Source organism: Anticarsia gemmatalis, chromosome 8, assembly GCF_050436995.1.
Source record: "Anticarsia gemmatalis isolate Benzon Research Colony breed Stoneville strain chromosome 8, ilAntGemm2 primary, whole genome shotgun sequence".
NCBI classification, from domain to species: domain Eukaryota; kingdom Metazoa; phylum Arthropoda; class Insecta; order Lepidoptera; family Erebidae; genus Anticarsia; species Anticarsia gemmatalis.
The window spans coordinates 8,037,371-8,050,548 of record NC_134752.1 but is presented as its reverse complement, the minus strand read 5'-3'; positions in this window follow the sequence as shown (position 1 = coordinate 8,050,548).

The following is a 13,178-nucleotide window of genomic DNA, read 5'->3' as shown; positions in this document are numbered from 1 at the left end:
GGCCTGTATTGTGTCAGAATCTTTAAACATTTTGAACATTAGTATGAGGGGACCGGCCCCATACTTTCACTTAAGGTTATGTGTGTAAACGCGCTTTAAGTGCTATTGATAACGTGACGTAAAAACGAAAACGTGGGCGTTAAGTATGGACATATAAGTTTTGCAACACAGCATACATAGAATTATTTAATCACTTGCTTGTAATGTTGTACATTTTGGTTAAGTGTGAACCGAAATGTTGCACATTGGGTTCTATAAGAAAGCGTAAAGACGTATAAAAAAGAATTAATTGAAATCTGTTAAAATCAAAAAATCCTTTAATTTCTTCCTGGATCATTTCAAAATAAAAAAAAATATCTCTACATGCACAGTCACCCTCAAGCAAATATTCCTTCATATGGCATTTTGATCATTTTATTGAACATTCTTGTCTTTTTTTGATGTCGGAAGGACTACGCAACTGTCACTTAAGGAACTCCAAAAAATAATTTCACTTTTTTAACTTGCTAAAGTGCGGTAATTTGTTATATTTATTGTTAACAAACGAGCGGCGCTTTAAATTGCGTGAAACATGCTTTTTAATATTTCCTCTTTTGTTCGGCAACTGCTATTTCTTGACACACATGTAACAATAAGCGGCAACAACATTACATTACGAAAGTATGTATTAATAATAAATGTAGTGCTTAAAAACAAAATATACCTTTTAAGTCAATTTATATTTCACTAGCTGACCCGCGCAACTTCGCTTGCGTCACATAAGAGAGAATGAGTCAACATTTCCCCCGTTTTTGTAACATTTTTTACTGTTACTCTGCTCCTATTGGTCGTAGCGTGATGATATATAGCCTATAACCTTCCTCGATAAATGGGCTTTCTAACCCTGAAAGAATTTTTCAAATCGGACCGATAGTTCCTGAGATTAGCGCGTTCAAACAAACAAACAAACAAACAATCAAACAAACAAACTCTTCAGCTTTATAATATTAGTATAGATTACAAGAAAGTGGGCCCATTCAAATCTTCAATACAAAGATATCGTCTTAAACCTATTTTAAACTTCAAACAGTACACCATAATTGTGCCTAAAAACAAAGTAAAAGATCAATTACTCAATAATTGATAAATAAGACATACAATATTTCCAGTGTTCGTAAGCAATAAATGCATGAGATGCAATCACACAAATGCGTGTGAACATAAACGACCGCATTATCGACGAAATTATGCAATTAACTTCAATATTATCGAGATAACCAATTACTGAAGTGGACAATAGTTTCTCGCATGAGGTAATTGAAGAATTACTACGAAAACTCATTCATTTAGGCAGTTTAAGAGAAAAGTTATATCTGTTTTACTATCTTAGGATAAATACAAGTTTATCAGATGGAATTGCAACGTAAATATATATTTTTTAAATTAGTTTATTTATTGGATTGAAGCTAGATATTATTACTAACATTTTCGTAAAAGCTATATCCCATACTATTGTTGAACCTGTAATCTACAAGCCAAATTCACCAAAGTTAATTCTACAGGAAAAATTATAAGCGCAACGAAAACAAAAGCCATATTACTTTCCTATGTTTCATATAATAACATTTTTGTATGATAGAAAACATACAATCAACTGAGTCACGATCTAAGATAAACATTGTCACGTCAAGTGGAAATGACAAGTCACGACAAACTATACGAGTTTTGTCTACACTAGAAAGTTCAGGAAGTTCTAAGAAAAAGTAGAGATTGAGAATAATCTAAACAGCTGTTCAAAGTAAATGTTTACATAAGCTTTTCCTTCTAATTTTGTGATAAGCGATGACGTGCTTCTCATGTTTGTCTTGTAGTTACTTCAATGTTCATAATGATTGTATCATCTTCTATCAGTGAAAATCATCGCTGCAAGAACGTTTAAAATTGTATAGTGTTTCTCGATTTCATTCCAATATTTCAAGCAAGCAATGGCGTGCACACGAATATTATTTCCAATTAAATCCCAAAATAAAAATTCTCGATACGGCGATTACATGCAATTTGATATGGCTTAATTTATAGTTTTACAGCTATTAAATTGTATACACTCATTAACAAAAATGTCAGCGCGCATGGCCATACAGGTCGATATCGCGACATCGCTACCGAAGGTAGAAAGGTCTAAACTCGTTTTTGGTATTGTAGGCGTCCACAAATATTTGTATGCGCCTTGTGAATGGACCCCGAGGACTTTCTCTCGCTCCAAGCGAGTCTCTAACACTGGCGTGCACAGGTCGTGTATGCACGACGCCTGTGCTGCTGACATAGCAATCGTATCGGGATTATTGAAATAATTCTGTACGAAACTAAACAATATCAACGTTCGATACAATTAATGTCTTCTTTGTACATCGGAAAGTAGGTTCAGTAGATTTCACCACATTTTTATTTATGTACGCCTGGAAGCCGAAACATGCAATGTATTCGCAATATTTACGTTTAATAAACATAAACGCAACTTTGGGTAAAAAAAATAATTGAGTGTACAAATTTTTTGGCATCGTCTTTTGCTTAATATTCTAGTTGGTTCTTTGTTGAGCTACGACATCAGTACACACATTGTCGACTGGTATGAATGCTCGGGCCCCAAATCGCGACACTTGTCGTAAGTTCAACGTATTCGCATACAATGTGACACAGTTACGGGCGAATATTTGTGTTAGTCGTCCCTCACTTCCTTTAGGACTTGCACACACTTATGGCTAACGATGTGTTTTAATATGTCTTTAATAACATTGATGCATTAACTATTTACCAAGAGCTGGAGAACATAATTCACATCAATGCACGATTTTACATTTTTTATTTAATTTATAATTGTTTAAACACCAATAAGTAACCAATAAGATTATTTCAATAAGCTGGATATAACATATCTATGTGAATAAAAATTACAGCATTTACAACAGCAGCAACAACAGATTTTATTGTTTTTTAAACGTACAAACCCTCAAAACATCTACTATATTAGTCTCATATAAACACCCTATTACACAGTTCCGTTAAAGCAAGCTTAAATACATACATAGGTAACATGCTTCACAGGTGGGAGATCCCAAGATAACATGATTAAGGTCAAGTCTAAGCACAATATAATGATTCTGTCAATCATCGCGTTACGTTGTATGTAATAATGCTCTGAAGCAAGTTCACGGTTACTTGTTGCGTCTTCACGGTACAAGTGCCACGTTTTATTATACATACATTTGTATTTATTATTATTATTTATGTAATATAATTTATTTATGCATATGAAATATTACGAAAACAGTGAGTTTACGATCGAAGTTTTCTTACAAAGGAAAGCATTGTGAAGTAACCAATAAAAAAGACAGACGAACTGAAATCGTTCGCATTTTCGTTAATAAGTCCTATGAGGTGTGGAGTTGACTCGAAATTATAATCTCTAACTGAATATAACAATCGTAAAGAAACAGACGAATTGAAATCGTTCACCTTTTTCATGTCGGTTAACAAAGGTTTAGTCCTATGAAGTAAGTAGTCGACTGTATCACTAACTGAATATAATACCTTTAGCTAAACTAAAAGTTACTACTGAGAATTGCTTAACAGAAAAACCCAATAATAAATGTATATTATTTCAACACACGCTAAAGGCGTTCAATAAATTGACGATACTACTCAATGACAAGTCGCAGGTGATTTGTTATTGTTATAATTTATATTGTACTGTAAAAAACATCTATATCATTGTCACATCAACATTATCATAAATAACCAATAAAAACCTGTCCGACCTTAAAACCTATATTGATCTAACCTACAATATAAATCTACCAGACTTTCTTTCCATTAAATCTAGTTGTATTTCCAAAACTAAAGTCAAATAAAATTTCTATTACGGCATTTAGTAAACGAGCATTTTTCGAAGATTATTAACGGAAATCAATAGGTATCGTTAGTCGATTTCACTTTACAATTTATAACGTGTAATTGGTTTTATTTTCTCTGATATTACGCTCTAATGGCTAATGCTTACTCGACGTTATATAATTCGATGAAATTTTATCTTTAATACTTTCTTTTCAAGGCTAGTTATCTTGCTTCGTAAATCATAAAAGGCAATCACAGCCCTGTTTAATTTGTATGTTAATTGGATGTGAGGTCTCTGTTAGTAATTAGAAGCCATAATTTATATGTGCTCTTTAAACTTTGATACATTTGAAAGGAGGATAAATATATATAAATTGATTTTACTAGTAGACTTTTGGGACGACTAAAAAGACTACATTTCTTTTAACAATAAAACCACGGTCTAGAATGTTTGAACTGATTACTTGTTCCAAACAAGTGGAACCATTTCTTCGCGTAATGAGAAATGAATTGTAAACATATTTGATATCTCTAAATAATATCTAGACCAGAAAGCAATAACTGAAAGTATAGTGTTTCATCCCAGCGGGACACTAGCGACCAGCTACACCCGTTACATTAACGGGATAATCATAGTATGTCAAGTTTTGACGTTAATAGAAATGAGCGGCTAAGCGTACGGACGCACCGCGCGTCGTGAACTCTGATGGCCTACAAACACGACCGGTTACCGACGAGTACTTTCTTTCGGGCGTTCTCACTTCCGCCTGCGCCTGCGCGCCTCCACGCAACCGGCACAGGACTTGTCTCGCCCATATACCGCCCCACATCCAACTACACCAAATGTCCGCTCTATCACATCATTATGTATAAACATTAGAATGTGCTTCATAAAATTTCTACTAGAATGTAGAAAATATTTTGGTTTTAGCTTTCCAACATAAAAGTGAAATTGAAATCTATATTGCCGAATATTAATTTCGCATTCCATTGATGTGTGGGTTTCACAATTTCACGTTGAATAAATATGGAATGTACCTACTCTTACTTACGTAATGAATTTTCAATGCAAATGCAGGTTTATTGTTCATTTAACATTGAGTACAGTTGTGTAAAAATCGAAATATACATTTTTCGAGAAGCTATTTCAATTCCAAGTATTTTGCATATTATTACTCCTTGCTTTAATGTTGCTCACAGGGTAACCATGTTTGCCACACCTATACCGCTTTCTTTATGACACATTGAATGTAAACATTATATATTCCTATGTGAACTTTATTTAAATAAAATAACGTTATAATGACGGAATACTCACACAAATTGTATTAGTTATTCCGTGATTACAATAATAGCGTGCAAACAAATTTTTATCCTAACAATAGACTTCAACGCGTTACGCGTTGATGTCTTTTGTACGTAAAGTTACGATAGCAATAATTTATTAAAAAAATATAATTTTAATAACATCAGGTAGCATTCAATACATAAATATCAATTACGATTACATTTTCCTACCCATATTTTATTGTAAGCAGACTTCTCTGTCTCTATTAGTTCTTAAACAAAAGCGACAACAATTTAAGTTACTGTTGTACGCCATCTATTGGAAAGCTATGTAACTATTTTATTCTCTTAAGTTATATCTGCTTGTTTATTGGTACCCACACTTAACTATTACGAATTTAAGAGCCTTATTTCGTGACTAGCTTAGTGAAGGTACGAAGCACAAAGTTAGTCGTAACTTTTACGTATAGATGGCGCTGTCTACCATTTCTCTGCAATGAGCTATATTATCAATTCCAAAGTGATTTTGTACACATACACAAAATTGGACTATGACTTAAATGTTACATTAAGTGGTGTCATGAAATTAAATCGTTGAACTAATTAAGTGCAACATTAAACAACGCCTACTTAATTAGTCTCAAATTTTCAACTCAAGCTATAGCCATGCGTGTGCTGTTTGCTATTACATTTTTGACAGGGAACGTTTGGAGACATTTTTATAAGTAGGTTTCATAACTTCCAAAGCACTTCTTTAAGAATTAATCTTACTAATATGCAATAAGCATGTACAGTTTACTATTTATAACAAACCAATCAATGCAGGAACGCATCTAATCTATATTATAATTTTATAGAAAATATTTGATGTATCATTCTTTTATTACAACTAGTAAGTACGTGGTCCAGCTACCGCAATCCAAGCTAAGTTCCAATGTCCAAATGGCTGAGATTCCTCTCAAAAGCCGACCAGTTGTACGACCTATGAATCAAACCCGGAACCTCTCACGATCACTCACAAAGGGCCGTTGCTCTAAATATTATCATGAGTTATAAGCTTCTGTACCTATAATTATTATTAAAACAATGCAGCTTTCAAAGGCATTAAGGATAATTTAAAACGCTTTGCAATTTTGCTTGTATTAAAATGTTTTAAATGGTCGAGTATACATTTTTTATTTTTATCCTTGGGTTCGAAGCGTCAACCACTTGTGAGAGTTGCTAATTTATATTACTTGGCTATTTCTGCTTCGAAGTATACAATATAAATCATATAGTAAATGAATTTACCTTATAAGTGGTTCACTGCTGGGAAACTTCTCCTCTCACATTAGACTGGCCTTCGGTGCTCTACAATGGCTAAGTGCGGGTAGAGATTTTTGTATCTTTTTAGGAACATTTTTACAGGACCTTCAAGTATGCCGCTATTTTTGTCTTAAATTGATGAAAAAGCATGCTAAAACACTAAACATGTTTAATATTCTTGTGCTCTACATTATAACGTAGGTAGCCTAAAAGCCTTTTAGGTAAAGAGTGGGCGTATAAAACCAGACTTTAACCTCTAATCGTATTCATCAAAGAGTTCTTGTATTAAGGTCTTCGTATAATATAATGTTCTTCTATTCCTACGCTGCTAGGATAAAATGATATAGTGACTATTTTGAATGCTAAGTGAAAAATTTTGATATATCAAGCATCTGCGTCGCTGAAGGCAATATTTATAGGCGCTTATTGCTGCTCTTTTAGTAAGATTACTAAACTTTTTAGTTCATACGGGGATTGGAACTACTTACTTTTAAAGTAACAATATTCTCAATAGTGATCAGTTACAATAATTGTAGTAATCCTGTCCAAACAATGGAACTTGGGTGGCTTGGATGACTTTGTCACCAATAATAATGAATTTAAAAAAAATCCCATCGCTGTCCCACTGCTAGGCCAGGATCTTCTCCCGTAATTAAGCCTCGAGTCCACCACGCTGGCCATATGCGGGTTCATTGTCACCCAGTAAGCCAATTATTTTAGATGTTGGCATTAACTACTTTCATTGTTTTCTAGTACAGAAAAAGAAGTCCCTTAATAATGTTCTAAAGTCGTAGCTCCTCATAACATTGATTCATAGCTTTTAAATTTACTATCATAGTTTGAATAATCGACCAGAATTTTCCAACAGAAAACATAAAAACATGAAACTTGTTATATAACTGTATTACTATAAGATTTGTCATGGTTTGGAATGTTAGAAACAAAATTCTTTAGGCATAGAAATATTTGATTAATTACGTATGAAACAGGATTATTATGGAAACGAAAGGCGTCTTAAATCTTTAAATAGAGTCGCTGAGTCATTGTTACAACGCTTACAACTAAAATAGAACCTTAGATGAATCCTTATGATCTGGACTGTCACGTAGTGTGCTACGTGACGAGTGGAATATTCAAATCAGATTCATACAAGTGTTTGTTCTAAGTATAAGCTTTTGAAATAGCACTACTACAATATTTAAAGTCGTCTTTATTTTGTGTCTAGATTTTTTTACCATTGCCTGTATAAAAAGTTTAGTTTACATCCTTAATAGGAATAATGTGGATGACCAAATAAAATAACAACTAAATTGTCATTCAAAAGCTGGCAATAAAATTGCTTTATTATTTTTTATTCACACTGTCAAAGCTACATCTTCAGACCTTGAAAACTGCACAATAAACGGAATTGCACAGTCACGACACAAACACATAGAAGATGAGATAAGGCCAATTTACTCATCCTAGAGCAATTAAAATAAAAAGAAAAAACAAATTTAGTTCTAGTAGTCATGTGACTGTTTAAATATAGGGTGGGAGTTATGCGGCGTGCGATCGAACATAAATATTAGCAATCGTCATGTGACCGCTTGTGTGTATCACAATGACAGCCTTGACATTTTCCGACGAGGACGATACTACGACCGGTTGAGCTTACGCGCCACGACTTTGTTGTACTGTGGACATCTAGAGCTAGTTCAGACATGGCGGAATCCGTGCGGATGCAAATCGCGCGGTTCTAAACGCAAGTGTTCAGACAGACGCGGATGTAAATGCGGAGTGCCGTAATCCGCATAGAGTGACAGCGTTCTAGTCCAATCATGGAAGTCGAAGAAGCAATATGTGTGTACTTGTACGAGCGGCAACCGCGCGACTTCATTTTCTAGCGGTTGAGTGGCGGTAGCCGCGCGGTTTGTCAATCCGCGCGGACAGGTATGAACGAATTTATAGGCGCTAATGTAAATAAGATCCGCGCGGTCTAACCGCGCGATTTGCATCCGCACGGATTACGCCATGTCTGAACTAGCTCCTATTGTTCTAGGCTATGCGGATCCTGAAGTTTATTGGTAGGATTTAAGGATCTGTTTGCCTCTAGGATAGTAATATTTTGGATTTTGATGTAAATTTGCAAGCAGGATGCAATGCAATGAATGCAATGAAGAAATATTATTGATATTTGGAATATAAACATTTCAATTTGAATTTGTAGGCAGAACATTTCAGTTATCTTTGGTTTTCGTTTAGTCTAAATACCTAATAGGAACATTTAGTTATTAACTTTAAAAATAATACAGACTAAAAGCGTTTGTGATTCTAAAACTAACAAAAACATAGCAGCAAAATCTCTCTAGGTTTTGCGAGATTACTGTAACACAATATCCAACAATAAACCAAATTATGTATGGCCATTAATATATTAGTTACACAGTAGTACTGCACCGTGCACGTAAAGTTTGTTAGCGTGATCACCGGCCACATCCGCGGTACTCTGCGACGGAATCGTCTCAAATTGCCCACGAACGGACGCTTCCACAATTAGCCTCCACTTTACAAATACTTATATCCATACTAATATTATAAATGCGAAAGTAACTCTGTCTGTTTGTTACTCAATCACGCCTAAACTACTGAACCAATTGGCATGAAATTTTGGTATGGAGATATTTTGATACCCGAGAAAGGACATAGGCTACTTTTTACCCCGGGAAAATGATGCATTTCTAAAGGAAAATGGCGGACAAAGTCGCGGGTAAAAGCGAGTACTATATAAGTATACACAAGCAGATGTATTTCTCCGAAACTCATACATTCTCAGGTATTCCCGCTCAATTTTCCTTAGTTCCGGATCTTCCTCTATAACTTTTTGTTATAGTAAATTTCAAAGAAATGAATATCTAGTTAGTAATCTTATTAATAACTATGACTTTTAACCAGAATTCCAAATATGATAGAGTGATTAGTTTTGGATATTTTGAGTTTTTGCTTACTTTTTTTTCATAATCATAAACAATCACGCTGCACATAATTGGAAGAGTTGATTAAAAGTTCATAATAGCAGTGATTACTAATGATCGATTTAATAATCGATGCAAACTAGCAATAACAGTAGGCACTCATCATCGATTACAATCGCGGTATAATTACATACCGAATAAATAACCACTTTATTACTAAGTGAACATTTACTGGTATGGAGTATAGCTAAAACAACAAAGAATTGTTAATATTATTAAAAATCAATGAATTAGAATTATTCTAACACAAAAACCTTACCTTTTTAAAATACAATTCGCTTTAACTTTTATAGGTGGTTATTTATTAACCAATAAGAAACAAATAGCAAACAAAAAATATTCTTGTACGCAATTTAGCATCATTCCATTAATACTTAACCTGACTTTTAGGATTAGCATGCACTTAAAGCAGATCTTATCAAAATGTTTGTGCCCTTAAACAGATACTTCAAAGTCATTCTAACTAGCGCTAAAGTCATCTGATTCTAAGGGTTTGAGGTTACAAAACAATAATTATAAATTCCATTCATTTATATAAATCAGAAAAGGATGTGGTTCATAAAATGCATTACAATGAGGCAGCTTCATAATAAATGCTTTTAAAAACTGCACAGTCATGGTATCGCAATAAATTTGATAAATAAAGGACTGTAATTAAAAGAAAATAAAAATAAATCAATCTAGATTATTGGATATACGATCATAAGCTATTACACTGAAAATCTCATTTAAATTAAATAAATAAAATAAAAAAAATTTAAATTTAATTTTAAATTTCGAGAACATTTTACCAAATTCATAGAAACATAACAGGATGATCACGAATTTTGCTTTCCTTGATCATCTCGTAATGTCAACAACCGAACTTTTAATGACGTTTAAAGGTTTAATAAAAAAACATTTTCCTAAGAAACTATTTTTACAAAAGCCATATAACAACAGGTTATTGTACCGACATAATGGGATGATATCAAAGCTGCGGTCCGAACAAGTCGGTTGCTACCTACGTAAGCTTGACGCGTTTATCTCAAGTCATGTGATGCGTACGACATCCTGTTACTCAACCGACGCCCACTTATGTATGTCTTTATGGAATGTATATGCGGAGCTTCATTGACTAATTATATAACTGGTGTTGTTTTCTTGTTTTCCGATAGGATATGTGCTGATGCAATTTGCTGATTGTAACGTTTTATGATAAGTTAGGCATTTAAGAATGTTGATAATAATAATTAAAAAAATAAATTCCTTATAATTGAAATTTTATAACTCTACTCTATCTCTAGTTACAGGAACTAGAGATTTTAATATGGACTATACATAACCTAATTCATTCATTAAAAATCGTACATATTTACTGTAGGCTGTAACCAAAATATCTAATGCACAAAATTTACAACGTGTCCCCATCTTAAAACCAAAAGCAATTGGAAATCGATTCTACTTATTGCCCTTTCACCTTTTTATTACACGTTCTTGAATTGACCGTCCCGCAACGTCCGGGAAAGACGATGCATTTTTCTTTTTTAGATCGTCGCTTTGTCTCAAAAATGTTACTCCGATCAACTTCAAGGCTTCTTTCGGGTTACTGTCGGGATTTCCCAATACGTTTCACCAACCGTTGTAACTCCTTTGGCATCCGGAACTAGAAATATAATGATTATTATTAGAATCGATTCGATACAAATATTTCGCTCTATTTTAGACTTTTTTGTATAAAAGTTACGAGTTGTCAAGGTTGGGGTCAAAGGCATTTTTGCTCGTGAAACCCGGAAAAGACCTTGGAATTAAGATATTATTGACATACTTTCGACGTCTGACTACACGATCTTTTGCTGAATATTGAGATACTATCAAATGGTGATATAATTAATATTGGTTATCTATAGACGGCGGCATTAATACAGTTCTATATTTTCATTGTAATTCTATTATTTTGATCTGTGTTAAGTAAGCTATATTTTGTACATAGTTTATGTCAGTTCTTGAAGAAACCTCATCTAAGGAATCGCTCTGGTCTTTATAATAAGTAACACGATTCCCTACAGCCGGTACTATCTAGTATCGATATTTTAACATTTAAAATGTACTGCAAAAATAGTTACCACGACACACGCTAGAGGCGCTGTTCAGATTTTTAATGCTAGAGAATCCCGATACAGCAAAGCAGCACCGTATATGGATATGTTGAATTTTTAATGAGATAAAAGTAAAATAGGTACCTAACAAGAATAATGTAACGTTCCTATGTCAACTAAATATAGTAGTTGAGATAGACTGTGTGTCTGTGTTACATCTTTTAGCCTTTTTAGTCAAAACAGGATTACCTGCGCTCATTTATTATAATTATTATTATCCTACGTCATAACTAAAGTCAAACCAAGGGCAACAATTCTACAAATATTATGCATGAGTATTTCGTTTAAAATTCATTCGTAGGACTTGTTTTATACCTACTCAAATATGCAAAATATAAGTATATAATATTGCTATTTCGAAGTAAACCGTTATACGAAGTACTTTTAATACTGTCGCCCAACACGTCACTTGCTTGCTACATTGAAACACGTCTATCGTGCGTTTGGAAATTCTCCTGTAGTTTTCTTAACGATAAATACAAAGTTGTTCGGAAAAACTGTTTTACAAGTAGGTACCTGCCTATATGACTTTTAAACCACTATTATGAAATCTCTTTTTACAGTCAGTAATTGTGTTGTGATTTTTATTATGGTTTTTCAGTCCCCAATGCTTTTATTTAAACAAAATCCATAGAATATTACAACACAATATACAACATTAAACATAAATCATTATGTTTTTCGTATCAGTTACTATATTCTCGGATAAAATTACAGCGTACTATTGTTAAATATTCTGAACTTTTCCGAGCACCCAAAAGAAAAACAAAAATGACATGCCTGCTTAGCAGTGGAATCCATTTATGGTAATTAGGTTTCCATATGTTAAGTAGTGTCGAGTGTTTCGTAAAAAAGACCGTATTTTAATATTCATCGGCAAATCAAGTCGGATATCAGAATCTTAAATTGTAATTTTGAACAATGTAAGTACACATGATGGCACGTTAATTGCATTGTGTAATCGTTTTTATCATGTCAATAAAAACATGTTAGAAATACAAAATAACTCGTAACGCAAACATAATGTTAGTAGCCCAGTTTACGTAGAGTTTTCGCAATGTATTGTTGGTCCCTTCCCTCGGCGGTTGCCCCTCGGCCCGCCGCCCCCGCCGCCCCCTCCCCGGAGTCACATGAGCCGGCATGGCCCGCTCACGCGCTGATGTTGCATTCGCGGAAGACTCGACTTTCTCCCGCCAGTTCGACGCGCTTCGCGCTCTGCCCCGCAACACTTGCATCGCATGAAGGGCAATCAACCACCTAATTAATTGTTATAAATAATCTTCACACAATATTAATTTTGAAATAATTAGTAAAATATAATATTTCCTATTCTGTCACCTACACAATATTCTTGCATTATATTCTGAAATCTGGAACAGTGATACATTAAAAAATAGGCCATCTTGAACTTCCAAAATCTATATTCTACTTTACACTAAATTTATTGAAATTAACGTTTGATTATCTCCTAAGATATCAGTCATATTAGTATTTGATTATCAATTCATCAAACGCTGGCCTAATTATCCCCTCAAAGGTGATTAAACAAGGATAAGTCCTTAGA